Here is a 22,120-nt window from a genome sequence, read left to right as displayed (position 1 = left end):
AACCACAAATATGGCAGTACATTATGAAAATTACCCTTTCTATAAAGTTCCAATGACTTATTTTAATCATTCATGTGTTTGTAAACCCAAATATAATTGTTTAGCACTTACCTCAAATCCCATCTTCTCCCATATTCTTTTCTTGGATCCCACAATATTGTTTCAGTGTGTAAAACTCTCGGCTGTACTAGAGTCTCTAAATCACACGTTCTTCTGATCACTCACAAACTATTCATAATGGCCACTGGGAATACAAAATTGGATGTAACAGCCCAATACTCCCAAGATGTCAATAGGCAAGGATACAGAGAGGCACAAATTGGTTGTATCCTTAAAATCCCCTTTTGTTATTTAAATGTTCCTTTTGAAATATCTTTAAAATTTCAAATGCAGAATGTAGAAGCAGAAGCAGTCCTTCCACTCCCAACTCTTTACACAATGTTAAATTTTTGCCATATGATTTTCCAGACAACTTTCTATTCAACAATTCATATATTCATTTCAGATTGTCAAGTAGCAATATACAGATAATTAACAATGTTTTGCCATTTAACTTACACATGTACAAAAACCTTAAGAAGAATGCTAAAATAGTCACCATTATAATAACACTGATGAGGAAGCATTACTTAACTCTATAATCACATCAGAATAATTAACATTCCTCAAGAATAGTGAACATTAACATTTCCATTAGAACAACTAGAGGCATATGGGCACACCTCTGTAAACACACTATCAGTTGATGTTTGTTCAAAAATGACATAATTTAAAATATCCATTTAAAACACCCTTTCATATCAGAATATCTTCCAGTGTGTAAATTATATTCATATGTTGAATAAGATATAACCATTATGACCTTTTACGGATATATATTTCACATGCTCCAATTATTTGATACTCAATGTAGAACATACTTTCTTCTTTGTAAATTTGAGACTAGGAATAGATAAAATCCCAAGAAGTTATACCACTTCAAATGTTTACACACTTGAATTTCAACTTTTATTGCCAAACTGCTGTTCAAAAAATATACTAATTTATGTCGTTTATACTTTTTATTTTGCTCTAAGAAATTTTCATAATTTATTACAGTCTACTAAGATGGAACACTTTTGACATTGTTTGACTATCACGTAACATATAAATGTAACTATACACTGGGCACCTTCAAAAAGCTCTCAGAATAATAAAATAAATATTCATAATCACAGAAATTCTGTTTTCATTTAGATGTATATATATACAGGGTAACAGAAGAGAAAACATATAGAGCTACTTATCCATTTTATATTAAAAACAACATACACTTAGATATATCATAAGTGGGATTATAGAAACGTTTTAAGCTTAGATTTGAAATACTATTTCCATAATTTTCAAAAAAAATGCAAAGCAATAAGCTAATAAATGATAAAGAAAACACTATAAGATTTATACTCCTAAAACTAATTTTACTATATACAGGTGCTTAACATTTATTTTATATATGTATATGCACATACACATAAAAATTTGCCACGAGTAGATCTATATAACATAATAAAATAACAATTACTTAGCAATACAATTATCTTTTAACTATGAACATATCTCTGATTTTAAACAACAATTCTCTTTCTCAAGTCTCCCTGCTTCTTTCTAAGGATAAAATACACCCGGGGTATTTTCGTTTGATTTCTAAGTATAGAATCTAATCTTTTCTTGTACATGAGAACCTAACAATCTGAACAAAAAGGAAGCTATCTCTCTGACCCAAAACCCACCTAACAAACATCAAAATGTTACATAACCCTAAAAGAACAATTATTAGTTACTTCTTACACTGATAGAATATTTAGAAAAAACAATTTATGGTATTTGACAATGAAATATTTGTAAATGTATATATACATTGTGAAATTCTGTGCATCTGAAAAAACTAGGTATTTATAAATAATATATTCATCTGTTATTTACAAAGTTGTCTTGAATGTTGTCATGCTGTTCAGTTAAATACAAAACTGAATAGCTCGAAGAGGGAGAATAAAATTTCTTATATAAATATTTCTTATGACTAAAATACATAATGCCCTATTAGCAATACAGCTATAACATTAGGACTTAGGATTTTTAATGTATAGTAAATAAAAAGACTAAACAGTGATTAAAATATAAAATTTTCTTTTAGAGAATGCAAGAGTGGAAGTACACCCTTTTAACTTTCTCTTTCCCCTAACAACTCAATAAACAGATACCAAAATATGTATAGCTCAAGAAACCTAAAATTGGTGTCAATTGCAATGTTAATACAACACTTGATAACAATGACTATGAAATTTTACAATGAATTATTTACAAAATTATACTTTGTGAGACTCTACACATCTAGAAAGACTAGATGTTAAAAATTAAAAAAATTGTATCTGCCTATTATTTACAAAGTTGTCTTGAATATTGTCATGCAACCAAAGGAACACATACAGAACTGTGTATTGTTCCAAGAGGTAGTATAAAATTTTTTTAAGGAAGTCATTTTTATCTCCAATGTAAACAATAACAATAAAAATAAAATGGGGGAGGGATGAATAGGTGGAGCACAGAGAATTTTTAGGAGATTTAACCATAACAAACCATGGACTTTAGGTTATGATGATATGTCAATGAAAATTCATCTGTAGTAACAAATGTACTGGTCTGGTAAGGGATGTTGATAATTGGGGTGACTATGCATGTGTTAGGCAGGGGCTATATGGCAAATCTCTGTACCTTGCCCTCAATTTTGCTGTGAACCTAAATCTGCTCCAAAAAGTAATCCTAACAAAAAAATAATAAAAGAAGATCCTAATGAAATACATTATAATACATTCAGAAACATCAAATGAATTCACATGGTATAAGTTTTTTAATATACGATTTGTACTTATACAATGGCATATACTATTCTACTATGAGAATGGAAAACGCACAATCTTTTCTATTTCTCCTCTTAAGAACCAAACTAATATGATAAATGTTTCACTGCTCCAAGAGCCTGTATATCAATGATCAATTTCTTTGTCATGTTGATTTTAAAAGACAATAATCCTAACACATTTACAAGAAAAACATATACAATATACTGTGACACTCAATATATCTAGAAATATTAGATGTTGAAAAATAAATATTTCACTTGCCAATTAATTACAAAGTTGTCTTATTGTCATATAACAGATGAACACAGAATTTTGTAATTTAGATTCTATAACCTATTCTTCAGAAAAATGAATTTCATCAAAAACCTCAGTACATCTGAGAAAATAAGATATACCTATATGTCCCCTAAGTAGGCAGATATATTTTTATATAAAATGGGTAAAATTTAATTATTGCAGTCTAGTTTTTCTTCTAAATGAAATTGTGAGACAAAAAACTTTTAACCACTCTGTCCTCCCTGATTATATACATGTGTGCATGTGTATAAACGCACACAAATGTTAACAAAAATGTAGCTCAGAATCTTTTAAATCAATTTTCAAGTCATTTGTCTTTAACAATCCCATCAATCCATGTAATCCTATACAAGGGTGAACAGTATCAAAAGAAAACGGTTTCTACCCTCTACCATTATGTTCATCAACGATTCTATATACTTCCTAAGTCAAGGTTATAAAGTAACTATTATAAATACTACTGTTTAACAATAAACCACAAGGAGCCATCCATACAGAATTCTTAGAATAATTTGCAAATGTTAAACTTGTCAAACTTATGGTTTATCAATAGCATGACTACAACATACACATGATGTTCAACGTCTCTTTAAACCAAAAAGAATAGTTAAGAAGCAAAAGAATCAAACATTTTTATAGACAATATTGGAAAACAACCGCCCTTACATCCATATTCCTCACAACAAACCACTAACATGCAGAGAAATTAATTACTATATTGATTTTTTAAAGTATGACTATTTAAAAGTATGTTTGTCAGCAATGTCGATATAGAAGTAAGCGTTTTTATGAATAATTACATACACAGCATTCTAGGAATCATACTTAACAATAGAGGCTCATTTTACCATTTCAAATGGTAATGTGCTTTAATTTTAGGTGAAATATATTCAAATATAAAACAGAAATGTCTGCACATCTGTAAAGTTATATGGTACAAAAACAAAGAGCTGATCACATGTGCATTACTACCTAATAACCCCACACACACCAAGAGAAAACACATGGGCGTGGTCTCGAAACACTTCTATTGGTAATATATTTTTTTTTGCCATAGCTGTTCAATGTTAATAGATTTATTGTGTGTGCATGCGCGTGTGTAGAGACTATTTCTACATACCTAGGAAATTAAGATTTAATATAAGTTTGTGTATTATATATGTAGCAGTGAAAGGCTTCCTGCTCTGTTCTCAACATTTAACATCCAAAATTTATACTGAAATAAGTAATTATTCAAGTTTCATATTTAAAAATATGAATGGCAATAATTTCTGTACTTTAACAAAAAATGTCTAAAAATATCTCAATAACACAAAGAGAGAAAGAGAAAGGCAAACCAAGAAACAGACTCTTAACTATAAAGAAACTGAGGGTTACCAGAGGGAGAGTGCGGGGGGAGGGGGGGCATAGATTAACTAAGTGATTGATACTAAGGAGTACACTGGTGATGAGCACTGAGTGTTGTATGGAAGTGCTGAATCACTATATGGTACATCTGAAACTATTATTACACTGCATGTTAACTAACCAAAATTTAAGTAAAAACTTTTTAAAAAGGACAGAAAAATTAAAAAAAAACATCAAAATCAACCCTAACTCATGAAGGTGCTCACTATCTATACTCAATGTTTCTACCTTTATCATTTCAATGAAAATGTATTTCCAAAATTATTGACAGAAATCATATATCCAACAATGTTTTCTAAAATGACACTGATCTTCTATATCCAAAAACATAATAATAATACAATCTCCATCACCATCCCAAATAGACATGGTATAGTGATTCAATTTGCCAAAATAAAATGTTTTTACATTGTCTCTCAGACTGGTATTCAAAAAATATGTGCCTATCAGCAAATCCTATGCAGATGTTTTGAAACAAAAACTAACACCGGTCTATAATTTAGGTAGCAATCTAACAATATCTTCAGCAACTAAAGCTCAAACTGAAACTCCCTGTATCATGAACCACAAAACAACACAAACAACAGACTAAGGCCGAGTGATAATTACTTGGCCAAAAAGTGTTTGCTATGATTTTTAATAAACACTTATTTTATAGACATTTATACAATACACCTGTGAGTCTATATACAGGCGTACATGAAAGCAACCCCTACAAGGATTAAAAGTTTAAAGCAAAACTATTATGTATTCTAACTATTATACACAGAACAATCTCACAAAATACCCCAAACTTCAGCTGCCCAATTATTTACTAAGAGATAATCTGACAACTGTTACGGTAATTTTCACTCCATATATAATAAATACAAAACATGCTGATATAATAGTTCCTTGGCTTTAAGAAAACATAACAGCTGTGTCTATCATATACACATCGTATAAAACATTTCTTGGATCAACCCAGCCTTTAATGACCATAGGTCTGACAGACAATTGTGAACATCCCCCATAAAAACTTATAATCACCTACACCTATACAACTAGATGTAAGTATTTTAAAACAAGAACAATTCAGCTACCATTAAATGTCAAATTCCACAGACATGAAAACTTTTCTAACCTGTTATGTTTAACCACACCTCTAAAAAAAAAGTAACTATATTTTGTTTGTATACAAACATCTGAAAACCATGAAAAAAGGTAGACCACCAGTTACAATGACATTTCCACCATGATGAATCTTATGTAAAACAATGAGATATCATACTAAACATTTACCACAACCTAAAAATTGAGCCTAAAGATCTGATGAACACACAAAGAGGCTAGATATAATACCACTTTTGGGAAATAAAAATGTTTATCCTAATAGGGTGATGGGTATTTACACAGATGCCTATACATGTAGAGAATTAGATGTTAAATAAAAAATGTTACATTATATATAACATTGTAAGAAAAAGTATAACAATATCTACTGAAAAGGAATTAATGTTAAGAGGCAATTTAATAATTCCACTGGTTAAAACAATAACAAAAACCCACACCTGTTTAACAATACAGTATTAGTAAAATATATGTAGATTCCCAATATCTGAACATGAAGTAAAGCCTGGCTGTTCAAGAACTATCTCTATACATACGCATATACATAGAGCCCTCAAAATTCCCTGTTCTCTACCTTTTAAATTCTGCTTTTATTTGTCTAGTACAAACAAAGCAGTCTAGAACTCCTCTCAGTAACCAACAAAATTATATTCTAACAATTAAAATGCCCCAAATGTCAGCCATCACCATGCTTAATAGGAGGTCTTAACACAGTCCTTTTTTCTATTATATACAGAGAAATAAAAAAGCCCATCAAATCCTAGCCCATCAAATATGCATAGAGGCTGGCCTCTAATGCAGGAATTCCATCATGAGAATTAAATCTCATACCATACAAATATTAACATAAAGACCACTTAACAGAGTAACATCTACATCCACATATAGCAGCCTTAACGAAACTTATGTGACAACTGCATATAGAACAATCCCTGGCCCCCCCAAAAAAAGCAACAGCAATAATCGAATCAAATGATTTTAAATGTCCATCATTCAGAGGTAACTTCAATTTCTATAGTCACGTATTAAAAATATCTCTTCTACATATGTTAGTAACTGCTTTCTTAGCAATCACAATGCCTTATGGTTACAAAGCAATTGTATTTGGTTATTTCATATACAATATTCTCAAAACGCAAATAACTAGTGCCTTACATTTTTTCGCGATAAATGTAGTAAACACTCCCCATGGCCATTTCCTCTTTGCCTTACATAAGCACTCAAACAATAAATACAGGACTGAGTCTATCTTTACAAAATGGCCCATTCCCTTCTAAAATATTCTCCAGAAGGCAGTTTTACCAAACATGTTTTTAGAAACTTCCATAGGAAACCAGCTCTATTATCGCAGCAACCATTTTTAAAAGTATCTAAAAACAATAGATTTGTTTATAAATGCAGGCCTCAGTGCTTGAGCATTAGATTCCAAAAAAGATTAAGCAAAAAAAGAATAAAATACAATAAAAAACTATCAAATGTTGAATTTCATTCTCTTCACCTCCAAACATCCAGTGAACAGTTCATGCATATTCATCATTTACTGAGCATTTTATATTTCCATTTCAATACCATTACCCAATCACAATTTTCTTAAGTACTGAATTCTTAAGCTATATATGTCCAGTAAATTAGTTAATAGATTAGGTTCCTAGCTGTTTTAAAATGGCAGGTGAAGGAAATAAAAGAACGAAAACTAATACTTGTGTTTATCACACACGCAATGTCAAATAAGCAGGGCTCTTACTGGTGAATATTTTGATGGCAAATTGACACCCCATAGAAAGAATAATATTGAGATATTTTTTCCAAATCCAAAGACTGCCAATGAAATATAAATATTTGAAAGGCAAGATGAATTTCAGGACTATACATATCTTTATTTTGTCTGTGATTTTTTTGAAGTTGGTGAAGCTTCTAGCTGAATTCAGGATGTGTTGTCCTTCCCCTTCTTTCCACATATTCCTAGAAGGCTGGCTTATATTCACTTGATTTGCCCACACTAGACCAATACTACAAATGCCATCCACTTGAAATAATTTTCAATTCGGTATCACACAACAGCATTTTGGGGAATAATTTGGAATGAGAGATGCTGTGCTGATCATGCTGGACCATGAAATAAATAGAGTAGAAGATCTAGCGTGTCTCTACAGGAGGGTCCTGGTCAATGAACCCTTAAATCAGCATCAGGTTTAGACTTCCATAGCAGTCCATAAGTAAAATTGCACAGGATACTCCAGAAGAATTTGAAAACTACAATTTTATCAATGCAGAGGTACTCAAGCTATCCTTTCCTGTTCATGTTATTGGATGAAAGTTTTGCACATTATCCTACATCATCCTGGATTTTAATCACATTGTTTCTTGCTGCACAAATTTCTCCAGATTCTTATCAGGGGCATCTTATTCAGGGGATAAAAGTAAAGGAAGATCACGAAATTTATGAATCCAAATGTTCAGTGACTAAAAGTGGAAAAATTCCAGTTTGTCAGTGGCAAAAGATGCTCTAAATACTATTGGTTTATATAATCTTTGTCTTCTTCTCTGATTATTGCTTATTTCTAACACTCTTGAAACATTTCAACTGCAGATTTTTGAAGCAACGTGATGTGGTTTGTCATCTTTTCCAGAAGACTGCTCTGGCAGACAGATGAATTAGAGAATCTGAAGCTAGAAGTAAGGGGACCAGTTAGAAGTTTTAATACAGTCAGAAGACAGCAATAACAACAAAACTGATCTAGAAAGGCAGCTTCAGAACAACCATCTAATGGAGTTTATACAGCATCTACTGTCCAAAAAATTTTCTAAGTTTCTGGATGAAATATGTGTCCATGTTTCTTAGGCTCCATTCATGTCCATGAATGACAGCCACTTCCTGACCTAGCTGGCACTGCCTTTTTACATGTATGTAAAACTGATAACCAAATCTATCATACAATGATTTTTAAGAATATTTATGAGTGATTTTTAGACATTTCATTTTACTTGCTAGCATTTTCTTCTCTGAATTATCTGTACGTTTTTGTCACTTTGAATACAATTGTTCCAAGTCTTTTCTTTTAGAGTTGTACAGATGTTTATGTACATTACAAAAACAAAGGGAAGAACCAATATATTTTGCCAACCTAAAAAATGACACATTTTCACATCTTTTTATGTGGCCATGCACTCTTACCTACTGACAAGTAAATTGTCTTATATCCTCAACAACAATGCTCTCTTGATTTCTAAGAGATATGCACAAAGGGCTAATTTCAACTGAACACGTGCTTTTTTAAATATTTAAACATGGAAGATTTATTTTCCTGTGAGTTATACTAAAACAGGTAGAAATATCCAGTAAGAGTAGACAACCTTAAGGAACACCCTTTTCCCTTTCCACCAAGGCCCCAAATTAAAATTTGGCACTCTCTAAATGATAGAATGGGCAAGCTGACTTTAAGATAATATCACCTAATTTTATGCTCCCAGGAATGTGGCACAATAAAATGTCCATGTTTCGTGACTCAAAAAATCACAAAGAATGAAAAATTTGAGCTTTAATATGAAGTCAAGCTTTGCCTATACCATAAGGAAAATTTTTTGTGCCTTTTGTTCATTTATGTATTGATTCTACCAATAGCCGTGTTAACAAAATACCAAATAACAAAAATTGCTAACTTTCCAGACTCCTTCTAGATTCCAATTATTGTTTTCTTCTCCCTATAAGGGAAGAATAAGTCTATGCCTTCTTATAACCATTTTTATGAATCTTCCATGTTATAATCTTAGACATACAAATATTATTTGTTAAGTCAGGGCTTTTATGCATTGCTTCTCCATTGTGACTTCAGCAATCTTAGAGGAAACAAGTATTTCTATTGTTACTTTGATATCACTTAGAGCCATGATTCACTCAGTTGAGAAAACACGCCATCTGGGATGCCTGGGTGGCTCAGTTGGTTAAGAGGCTGCCTTTGGCTCAGGTCATGATCCCAGTGTCCTGGGATCGAGTCCCTCATAGGGCTCCTTGCTCAGTGGCGAACCCGCTTCTCCTTCTGCCTGCTGTTCCCCCTGCTTGTGCACGCTTGCTCTCTCTCTCTCTGACAAGTAAAACCTTAAAAAAATGAGAAAACATGCCATCTATCTAAACTACAAAGCCATTGTCCAGATAAGCTCACTAGAGAAGGTTATGTATTATACAAAATGTAAATAAGAATACAATGCCCATATTTTCTGCAATTCTTCAAAAATAAGAAAACCAGTTTCACTGCAATAATTTATGTTCAGAAATCCTAAGTTACAATATTAAAAAATCCATCAAAATCCTAGAGGAGAACATAGGCAATAACTGCTTCGACATGGGCCACAGCAACTTCTTGCTAGACAAGTCTCCAAAAGCAAGGGCAACAAAAGAAAAAATGAACTATTGGGATTTCATCAAGATAAAAGGCTTCTGCACAGCAAAGGAAACAGTCAACAAAACAAAGAGGCAACCCATGGAATGGGAGAAGATATTTGCAAATGATGTTACAGATAAAGGGCTAATATCCAAGATCTGTAAAGAACTCATCAAACTCAACACTCAAAGAATAACCCCGTAAAAAATGGGCAGAAAACATGAACAGACATTTCTCCAAAGAAGACATACAAAAGGCTAACAGATCTGTGAAAAAAATGCTCAACATCATTAGCCATCAGGGAAATACAAATCAAAACCACAATGAGATACCACCTTACGCCAGTTAGAATGACCAAAATTAACAAGGCAGGAAACAACAAATGCTGGCGAGGAGGTAGGGAAAAGGGAACCCTCTTACCTTGGTGGGAATGCAAGTTGGTACAGCCACTTTGGGAAACAGTATGGAGGTTCCTCAAAATGTTAAAAATAGAGCTACCCTACTACCCAGCAATTGCACTATTAGGTATTGAACCTAAAGATACAGAGTAGTGAAAAGAAGTGGCACATGCACCCCAATGTTCATAACAAAAATGTCCACAATAGCCAAACTGTGGAAGGAGCCGAGATGCCCTTCAACAGATGAATTGATAAAGAAGATGTCGTCCATATATATAATGGAACATTATTCATCCATCAGAAAGGATGAATACCCACCATTTGCATCAACATGGATAGACCTGGAGGGGATTATGCTACGTGAAATAAGTCAAGCAGAGAAAGACAATCACCATATGATTTCACTCATATGTGGAACATAAGCAATAGCATAGAGGACCACAGGAGAAGGGAGGGAAATCTGAAGGGGGAGAAATCAGAGAGGGAGATGAGCCATGAGAGACTATGGACCCCAGGAACCAAACTAAGTGTCTCTGAAGGAAGGGGGTAGGGGGAGGAGATAACAGGGTGATGGGTATTAAGGACGGTATGTGTTGTGACATGCACTGGGTGTTACACATAACTAATGAATCATTGAACACTACATCAAAAACTAATCATGTACTATACAGTGGCTAGCTAAACATAATAATTAAGAAACAAACAAACAAATAAATAAAATATGACGAAGCCAAAGAAAAACAAAAAACAAAACAAACGAAAAACAACAAAAATATCCTCTGTAATTTCTTTTACCCACTCCAAGTCACAGAAAAAAAATTCCCTCATTTCAATTACAGGTTCCTTATTTGCTATAGCATGGGGAAGTGATTCTGATTTGACCTGTATCATTATTCTTCAGCACTTTCAAGCCTAGAGAAATCCTTGCCTAATTTTTGTTGTTTAAAAGTAGAAGTAGACAGTCCATTATAACACTATTCCCATGAAGAAGCATCATTAGAAACAAGGCAAGAAACAACAAATGTTGGAGAGGATGTGGAGAAAGGGGATCCCTCTTACACTGTTGGTGGGAATGCAAGTTGGTACAGCCACTTTGGAAAACAGTGTGGAGGTCCCTTTAAAGGTTAAAAATTGAGCTACCCTATGATCCACCAATTGTACTACTGGGCATTTACCCCAAAGATACAGACGTAGTGAAGAGAAGGGCCATATGCACCCTGATGTTCATGGCAGCATTGTCCGCAATAGCTAAATCGTGGAGGGAGCCGAGATGCCCTTCAACAGATGACTGGATTAAGAAGATGTGGTTCATATAAACGATGGAATATTACTCAGCCATCAAAAAGAACGATTTCACAACATTTGCAGCAACATGGATGGAACTGGAGGAGACAATGCTAAGCGAAATAAGTCAAGCAGAGAAAGACAATTACCATATGGTTTCGCTCATTTATGGAGCATAAGAAGTAGGAAGATCGGTAGGAGAAGAAAGGGAAGAATGAAGGGGGGGTAAACAGAGGGGGAATGAACCATGAGAGACTATGGACCCTGGGAAACAAACTGAGGGCTTTAGAGGGGAGGGGGGTGGGGGATTGGGATAGGCCGGTGATGGGTATTAAGAAGGGCACGTATTGCATGGTGCACTGGGTGTTATACGCAAATAATGAATCATGGAACACTACATCAAAAACTAAGGATATAGTGTATGGTGACTAACATAACGTAATAAAAAATTATTATTAAAAAAACAAAACAAACAAAAAAAAACAAAGCATATGGTGTCTTAGTGTGAGTCTTGACAGCAGGACAATTGTCAGTTTATTTTAAAAGAAATAAAAAAGAACAGAAACTTAAAAAAAAAAAACAGCACTTGGGGCACCTGGGTGGCCCAGTCATTAAGCATCTGCCTTCGCCTCAGGTCATGATCCCAGGATCCTGGGATTGAGGGCACCTTGCTCAGTGGGGAGCCTGCTTCTCCCTCTCCCACTCCCCCTGCTTGTGTGTCTCTCCCTGCTAAATAAATAAATAAAATCTTTAAAAAAAAAAGAATGAATGAAAACAGCACTAGAATAATGACCAAATAGAGCCATCAGAGTATTCACAGCCCTGCTGTAACACAGTGGTTGAAATTTCCCTAGAAAAGAGACTCAATCCCAAACTCAACACAGAGAAATCCATTCGTATTGCCAGTTTCTGGCCTACTTGAAATGATCCAGAAGTGGATGCTTAAAATAAAACAAAACAAGGGCACCTGGCTCTCTTAGACAGTAGAGCATGCAACTCTTGATCTTGGGGCAATTGTAAGTTTGAGCTTCACACTGGGTGCAGAAATTACTTAAAAAAAAAATCTTAAAAGAAAAAAACATATGGCCAAATGCAACATAATTCAAGTTATATTGTTCTGTGACTAACAGAACACAAAACAGATAAACCTTGCCCCAAAAGTAGAATTATTATGCAGAAATTACCATGTCCTGGTAATCACACTATTCACTGAGATCACATCTACTTTTGAAATGTCTTAAAAAACATTCATGGTTTTCTTGTAAATTTTTGTTTATTGGTCATTTTACCAAATGTGAACTTGGTGAAAATTTGTGTAGTTGACGCATTATCAAAAAGAAATTTACTGCCTCAAATGAAGTACATAATTTAAATGTATACTGGCAATTTGTTCTCTGAATAAAACCCAGGTGTTTTCTACATGTGGTGGTCAAATCATCATCTGCCAACTTCTCAGACCTTAGACCTACTGTCGATCCAGAAACTCTCACTCAAACTGCACAAGCCCTTCCAGTGTCTGTATTTTTTTTTTTTAAAGATTTTATTTATTTATGAGAGAGAGAGAGAGAGAGAATGAGAGCGAGCGCACAGCTGGGGGAAGAGGCAGAGGGAGAATCAGACTCTCTGCTGAGCAGGGAGCCTGACACAGGGCTTGACCCAGGACACTGGGATGATACTGGAGCAGAAAGCAGACGCTTAAATGACTGAGCCATCCAGGCGCCCCAACGTTCCAGTGACTCTTAAAGTGTACTGAAGTTGAAGAAAGTTTGATTTAATCTAAGTTGCCTATAAATATACAACTCTACCCATTCCAGTAAGTGTATAATGAACAGATATTTGATCAGCACATCTTGCTAATCACAGTAATTTCAAAAGAGGACGTAATACTGCCTAGTCACCTCAAGAAAAGGCACACAGAATCTAACATTCCAAAGCTGCTGAAACCTATACACTTAACGACAAAGGAGAGGGTAAATGGTAGCTAATTCTGACTCCTAACCTACCCCTACTGGTCCAATATTCCAACAGGGGAACTTTCCTATTTCCAACAACTGAAAGAATCCTAACACTGCTCTCAATTTACTGGTCTCCATCACACTTCTACAACACTAAGGACATGCTATAATCACTTACACCTTGTCTTTCTTCCTTCTTACCTTCCTTTCATTCACCAATGCTCTTACCACCTACTGCTAACTCATTCTTTCTAATACTCTCAACAAAGCACTCTATCATAAATTAGCTTGGCTGAACCCCAGATTCTCTTTGTAGGAATGAACACTATCATCAGGTTCAAGAAACAATGAATCTGATCATCAAGTCAACTCCCCCCCCCAAAACAAAAATAAAAACTGAAGAACTGATCATCTTCTAGAGATTCCTATTATAGAGGATTTTCTTTAGATCACTTATAAAGCAGCAGCACCCCAAGAATGGGGTTATTTGGGGGCACCCAGGTGGCACCCGTTAAGAAGCCTACTCTTGGTTTTGGCTCAGGTCCTAATATCACGATCATGAGACTGAGTCCTGCATCGGGCTCTGCAATCAGTGCAGAGTCTGCTTCAGATTCTCTCCCCCTCTCCCTCCTGAGTGCGCTTAGGCCTCTCTCTCTCAGATAATAAAATAAAATAAAATAAAATAAAATAAAATAAAATAAAATAAAATAAAATAAAATAAAATAAAATAAATTTAATTTAATTTAGTTTAATTTAATTTAATTTAAAAATGAAGTTATTTGGATATGGCTGAGCCAGCAAATACCACTGCATGCTTCCTCACAGTTATTCCTTCCTCATCTAAATGTATGTTTCTAATCTAACTCAGTTAGTAGAAAGGGTAGCACATTTCTCTCAATTCATCCAGCATATCCCTATTTGGGCAGAATCAGGAACACTGAGAGAAGCCAAGCAAGTATGAGGTTATAAATATTCTAAAATTTCTGGCAGGGAAACAGGGACTTAGTAAGGGAAATACCTGTGAAAAGACTTATCCATCTTGCTCTTAAAAAAAAAAAGGAATGTAATTTTTCTGAACCTCAAAAGCTTTTCCCTATAAACTATCACTTGTCATGGTATCAATACCCATGTTATTTATACACACACACCACACATACTCCTGAAGGTTATGATAACTATTTAAGAATAAGATCTTGGTATATTCAGCTATCCATGGTACATTTCTATAAAGGTTTTTTTCTGAATTACCTGTTTAATTCCTACTCAACTCCTTCAAAACTAAAATAGGCAAACCACAAGGACCTAATCATAGAATGCCAATCACAGATAACAAAAGGTCCATTACTCATTCAAGTAAAGATAAATTAAGAACAATTTGAGATTAAAGTCCTGATTCAAAACAAAATGCATGGTACTTGTCAAATCAGTTCCTCTCTAGGGCTCAGTATTAACTGCAAAATGCCACTTTCATCCCCTTGAATCACAGTCAAAATTTCTAAATCTCCATGTAGGACTTGCTAAGATACAGAAAGTAGTACCTTATTAAGAAAATTAGAGTAATCCATCTGATGTATCTTTAGCATTCTGCTTAAGGTGTAACTTAGGACTTGCTAAGATACAGAAAATAGTACCTTATTAAGAAAATTAGAGTAATCCATCTGATGTATCTTTAGCATTCTGCTTAAGGTGTAACTTATTTCAGACCAAAGCAACAGCTCAACAACAAACTAGCACTTACTTATTCGTGTGGTAACTGGAGCTGCCTCATAGTTTGGGGACATGCTTTTGGGAAACAGGAATAAGGCTAGAGCTGAATGATGGTAATAATATATATAAAAAAAAGAAAAAAAAACAGCATAGTAGCTATCAAGTCTTTACTCTCCTGAAATTATTACTTGAAATTCATAATGAAAAACACAGGTGAGATATACAAATGTTACAAACATAGAAGACACTCTACAAAAGGAAACTGCAGTAGTGCAATTCGGAATTCACTTCCCTTCATCTCACTGGAAAAACCTACACTACTGTCCTCCCTGATCTGCACAGTATTGCTCAAAATAGCTTGTGAAATTAACAGCCTAAGAACTTATGTTCAGAATGTGTGTGTCCCAAGTACTTGGACTGAGTCTAGGCTACACTTCAGAGTACTCATACTGAGCTTCACTCCATCATGGTCAGTAATTATAACTCAGCATAAACCCAGTTAAGGTCTTTCCCAACAACTACTGCAACTCTGTGAAGGAATTAATACCTGCAGACAGCACCTTTCTACTAATGCAAAGTCTTTTAGCTAAGGAAAATGATCATCTTCGTGTAATAATGTAAGTTAAAGGGAAGCAAATCATTGAACTGACACAGAATTAAGGTAAAAACATGGGAAAAATTAAAGACAATAAAACCCCAGCAATGTGACAGAGTAACATTAAGATCTTTGGTATCTTAGAACTAAATAGAATAGTTTATAATCTATTTCTACAACCAAACCATTCAACAAATTGAAAAATGATATATTCAAATAGCTTAAGGACCTAGATTACATTGAAAACATCCACCAAAATATTGCGGAGGTAAGTGAGAATAAATGTGAATGGTCAAATAAAATTAAGGCAAATCAAACAGATAAAACACAAAGTCCAACAAGTCCACTGATACAAGGTGTTGACGATCCTGAAGGAGGTCTAACATCTCTAATACAAAGAAGTGATATGGTAATATAATCCAATCTATCATGGAAATAATAGAGCACACACTCCTTTTCCTGATATAGATCTCCTAATAGACAATAAATTATTCCTATCAGGAAGTGTACTTTTTAATTTTCTTTCTGTTATAATAGCACAAATAAGGGGAGGTAGGGGGATGCGTTAAATAAGTGATAGGATTAATGAGTGCTCTTGTGATATACCAGGTGCTGTATGGAAGTGCTCAATCACAGTATTGTACACCGGAATCTAATATACACTACATGTTAACCAACTATAACTTAAAAACAATTTTTTAAAAAGGAAAAAAAAAAGAAACTCTCTATATAGGGATACAAATAAATTTCATATAATATGGGAACAGATATTACCATTTACATCAACATGGATGGAACTGAAGTGTATTATGCTGAGCGAAATAAGGAGAGAATGACAATTATCATATGGTTTCACTCATATGAGGAATATAAGAAACAGTGCAGAGGATCATAGGGGAAGGGAGGGAAAACTGAATGGAAGTCATTAAAGGAGAAAAACCATGAAAGACTCTCAACCATAGGAAACAAAATGAGGGTTGCTAGAGGGTAGTGGGTGGGTGGATGCGGTAATTGGGTGATGGGCATTAAGGAGGGCACATGATGTAACACTGGGTGTTACATGCAATTAATGAATTACTGAACTCTATATCTGAAACTAATGATGTACTATAGCTTGTCTAATTGAATTTAAATTAAAAAATACAGGAACAGATAGCTCAGTGATTTCAGATGTACAAATACCTAACCCCTCTGGGTCATTGTGTTATCCTCACCAATTGTAAATCTAACACAAATGATTCAAAATCATCAAATATCTGGCTGATCTATGAGGCTTTTTATTGAATTTTGGCTGTCTCATCTACTTTTTAAGATTAATTTTGCTCACCAAAGAAAATTAACCTAGTCAAGTCTTCTCCTATGAATCACTTCTATTCCACATTACAATTTCCTAAATTATAGGCAAAAAACATAATGTTAGCAACATGGATTCCAAAGCAAAACTCAAGTGATACTGAATGCAGAAGAAACTATTGAGACTGTTTCTTCCAGTCTGCATCCTTGCCACCAGAGGATACCAGGGTCAAAATAGCACATCCCTTTTAGTATAAAGAAAGTCCCTTGAGGTTTCCTCATCTATCATTTGAGAAGTTGAAAGAAGTATACTGTAGCCAACACCCAGCTGCTCCCCTTCATGGTCTACTCACTTTTGGCAGAGATGGACTTGCTGCATTAACATCTGAAGCTGTTAATCAACATTTGGATCTCAAATACTGCTCTCTTACTGGGCCTTCATCATCTCAAGAGAGATACACTCACCCCTGTAAAATCAAACAGAACTTTCTTATTTCTACTTTTTGACCAAAAATGACTAAAAGGTATCCCTACAAACACATTGTCAACTTCATGACAAAGTACCTAGCTTTACTAAAACAAGTCCAGATAAACACCGAATAGTTTTGACTGGCTCCTATTTAGGAAAAGCTCACCACTTCCGTGTTAAGATTATGGAGCTCGATATTAGATAGGCATAGATTCTAATCACAGACATTCCACTACATGGAAGGAACCATAATAAATCTAAAAACTTGCACCAGAACATTTAAAAAATTGGTAATGCTGACACATTTCTTAAACATCTACTTTGAGATAGGCTCTATGCCCACTGATCACTACAGACAACTGAAAAAAAAAAAAAAAACCAAAATAAATTGTCTTCAAACACCAAATGTGTTCACTTACCATACTCACTGCATTTCATAACACACGTTCCACAAATATTAGTTCACCTCTTTCCTGGACATCACTTAGACACCTCTAATTCTGGCATTCAATGTTTGATCCAAGAGGTAGTCGTCTCCCTTTCACATGTCCTTGCTTCCATCTCAGCATATGTGTGTGCCCTCTGGGATCTAAGGATGTGTTTCCTTTTTTGCTTTCATCAGCATGTATGTTTAAAAAAAAAAGGGAAAAATAATGAGCTCAGAATATCTTATGAAAATTTTTAAAAAAGCTGTCTGAGGAATTGGCAATGTATACTGCTACACCTGCCATTTCTAAGTATTCAGAGTTTTCGCAGTAAGCCAAATTTTCTACTGAAATAATATTCTCTTAGAAGTCTACTGAGGCACATTGACTGGATTTCAGAGTGTCATTTAAGCTCAAATTTTGAAATCATTATGTTCAGACAAGGTCCTTTGTCATCACAAACCTAGCCAAGGCCTCTATAATACACTATTCCTTTTTTTTTTTTTACAAGGTTATTTTACCTGGAGTGGTTTACGTTTGTCCTAAACGCAGCTAACACCATTTTCAGCTTCCTTGCGATACTACTGAGTAGGATCCACACTGACATGTCAGATAATTGAGTGTTCAAATTCTCTCCTCCTCTCAGAGTAATCAACTATGTGGGAAAAAAAGACCTTCATAAGACTAAAAAAACTGCAATACAAAAAAATAATATCTTGCTTTACTTATTTACTATAATTCAAATATTGAGCTTTATTATATGAATGGCCAGTCCCAAGGGAACTGGAGTGCAAGGATGAGTAAGAATGTGGTGATGTATTATCAAATAGATAACATGTGACTATTTGCTGAAATCAATTAACACAGAGGCTGTAAGTGACTATTTGCTGAAATCAATTAACTTTTATTGGAAATGAACACAATAAATTGTTTTCCTAATCTCTGAAATCAGATTATGAAAATTCTAGACAAGTATTACTAGTATCACATAATTACATAAGTTACTTTCTACTACATTATTATTCTACTACAAGTTAAGACCTGCAATAAATAAGACATCAGATAGGTTTACAAAAATTACAAGACTTCTGGGCAACCCCCTCGGGTCCCCTCCCTCCATAGGAGCTTTGCACCACTTGGCTATCACTCAATAAACCTTGCTTTGCTGCCCAACAAAAAATAAATAAATAAAAAGAAGAGTTCTGTTATTACCTGCATGTGAATCCTGAAAAAGTTAAACTCACTGAAACAGACTATAATGGTGGTTGCCTTGGGCTGATGGGGTGTGCAAAATGGGGAGATGCTGATTAAAGGGTATAGACTTCATTATAAGATGAGTAAGTTCAAGGGATCTCATGTACAACATGGTGACTACAGTTAACAGTACTGTATTATAATATTTGAAATTTGCCAAGAGTGGATCTTAAATGTTACCCTCCCCCCACACACACACACAAAAGCTAACTATGGAAGGTGATGGATGTGTTAACTAACCTTGTTGGAGTAATCTTTTCACAATATAGGTGTATAGTAAATGATCATGTAACACATCTTAAAATTACACAATATTATCAATTATATATTGATAAAGCTGAAGAAAATTACAGGACTTCTAAAATTTTACATGATTGAAGAGTAACGAGTTTATGGAGGCAGGAAGCCACATCACTTTTTACACACTGTTTACTAAGTCCCAGTTTACCCATCATATCATATAGACACAGAATATCACAAATAACTCAAAACCATGAAAATTTAAGGTAGCATAATTATTAAATCCCAGAATTCTGTTTGAAACTGTTATTTAAACCACAATGAAAAACCCATTTTGATGTGCAATGGGTACATAATTATGAACTTACTGCTAATAAATGTAACTGGGAAATCAAGAAGTCGTTGACCAACTGTGCTTTAGATATAAAGTGCAATTCATGTGAATGCAGAATGGGAAAAACCCTAAGGGACAAGTATCTACTGCCATGAATGTTTGAAAACTCTTATGTTATTATGTGTTCACAATGGAACTCTGTAGAAGCTTAGATCTAGCAATCCATAACAAAAGATCCACATTCATCTTATACTCCACATGCAATTACAGGAGTATCTGTGCCAAGTATTTTTTCAATGTATGTTCCCACAATCAAGGTTATCAAACAATTCAAGGAAGTTCTAGGCAGAGAATATTATGGCCAAATCAAAACACCCACTAGAAATAAGCATCTTGCAGAATCTAGAGGTCTTGTCACTCACCTCTACCTTGCAAAAGTGGCCATCAACTTTACTTAAGGAAATATGAGAGAACAGGTTTCCTTTGAATATGATGCACAATCTTACTCATGCCAAAATCTAAGGACCATCCATATCAGCAGATCTATGCAAGTTTGAAAGCTTTCCTTTCAAAACAGGAAAAAGTACCATAAATTACTCAAAAGTTGGTCTTGAGAACCAACTGGATAGAAAACAAGGCTCTTTGCATACCACCCACACAATTTAGAGCAAAAGTTCTAAAGTCATATATATCAGAGTCAATTTTATCTTAACAGAATTCCTTTGCCTTCAGAGATAGATAAAGTCCTTTGCCTGGGGCTCTAATAACCAAGGAGTTCCATTGTAACAGTCACAATCTCTTAAATAAGTATCACATTTCTCTTATATAAACCAACCAAACCAAGGAGGACCTGGCTACTTTATGTTCCCTTCCTGAGAGTGGCCATCAATACTAGAAAACTACATTGGAAGAGACCATATAAATTTGGTGGCACCAACTGCAGTAATTTTGGGAGTCCTTTTTCCTTGGGAGACTATTAGTTGAAAGGCCGTGATTTAAAATATGGAAGCTGGAGGGGCACCTGGCAAGCTCACTTGGTAGAGCATATGACTCTTGGTCTCAGGGTTGTGATCTGGAGCTTCATTTTGGGTATAGAGATTATTTAAAAATAAAATCTTTAAAACAATTTAAAAATAAAAAAATAAAAGATGGAAATGCTGATACGCATACTACGTTTTTTGGTAAAATCAAAGGAGAGGGCACAATCAATCTACCAGTCTGATGTTAGTAAGGACTTAAAACCTATCTTTAACTCATATTTTACAAGCTACTCTTACAATCAATAAGTACTGATTCATTGCCCAGTTGAAAGCTTAGCAGTAAAACCTAAAAACCTCTTCTCTCTTCCTTTTAAAAGTGAGTTCATCACTGTTGCATAACCAACTCAATCTGGACCTAGATATTTGGGCATCCATTAGCTATTTAACTGGAAGAAACTGTCCACTCCTCTAATCACTTCCAGTACATCACTAAGTGATGCAATTGGATATTTTGTACTCAAGAGTATAAACTACATTTTAGGGTATAAGTTATTTGTATTTTAAGTAATACAACTTATCCCAAGTATGAAATCTCCCTGGCTCCCAGTACCCAGGCTCTTCCATTCATTTAAAAATTTTTAAGTAAATACTTACTTGTAGGTAGTGATGATCATTCCAGGATATCATCTACTCTGATCACACAAGACACAGGGCACTGTAAAAGCTCATCAACTGAGATAAATATCCATGAAAAGGAGTATCTCCAATTCCAAATGATTTAATGAAATCTGATTCAGTACCACAGTTTCCTTCCATAGGTGGACTTACAAGGCCTTTCATCCCATCCCTTCTTCCCTTCAGGTATGTATGACATAGCAAAGAGGAAGATGCCATATGTGAGTCTTACCCTAGCCACTTAAACCCCTGGTTAAGGGTTTTCTTTTCAAGGTTACGGACTGATACCAGTCAATCAGTCAATGCACAAAATCAAAGTTAAGAAGCTTAATCAGGTATCACAACCATTTTATCTTAAGAGTTAAAGAGAAAATTATTTAAATGCAGTGCTTAACAGAATTCACCACATCCACAACAA

At 34.5% G+C, this 22,120-nt stretch overlaps 1 protein-coding gene and 3 non-coding genes across 4 annotated transcripts in view; all 4 read right to left on the bottom strand.

Moving 5' to 3' along the window:
- LOC123790751 (uncharacterized) overlaps positions 1-22,110 on the bottom strand; it is a 194,927-nt gene extending 172,817 nt beyond the window's left edge. Inside the window, exons 1-3 of the mRNA XM_087856726.1 lie at positions 18,214-22,110; positions 17,679-17,792; positions 112-8,384 (exon numbers count right to left, since the gene is read on the bottom strand). The gene's annotated coding sequence lies outside the window, so the exon portion shown is untranslated. The remainder of the gene's footprint in view (positions 1-111; positions 8,385-17,678; positions 17,793-18,213) is intronic.
- LOC123790866 (small nucleolar RNA SNORD108) lies at positions 14,026-14,096 on the bottom strand. The gene has a single exon (XR_006779238.1). It is a non-coding gene; the product is annotated as a small nucleolar RNA SNORD108 (small nucleolar RNA).
- LOC123790865 (small nucleolar RNA SNORD64) lies at positions 15,868-15,934 on the bottom strand. The gene has a single exon (XR_006779237.1). It is a non-coding gene; the product is annotated as a small nucleolar RNA SNORD64 (small nucleolar RNA).
- On the bottom strand, positions 18,611-18,683 carry LOC123790867 (small nucleolar RNA SNORD107). Its single transcript, XR_006779239.1, has one exon. It is a non-coding gene; the product is annotated as a small nucleolar RNA SNORD107 (small nucleolar RNA).
- Positions 22,111-22,120: the final 10 nt, after the last annotated feature.

Source organism: Ursus americanus, chromosome 28 (genome assembly GCF_024610735.1).
Source record: "Ursus americanus isolate L20-20 chromosome 28, mUrsAme1.1.p, whole genome shotgun sequence".
Taxonomy (NCBI): domain Eukaryota; kingdom Metazoa; phylum Chordata; class Mammalia; order Carnivora; family Ursidae; genus Ursus; species Ursus americanus.
This window is presented reverse-complemented; position numbering and strand designations above follow the sequence as displayed.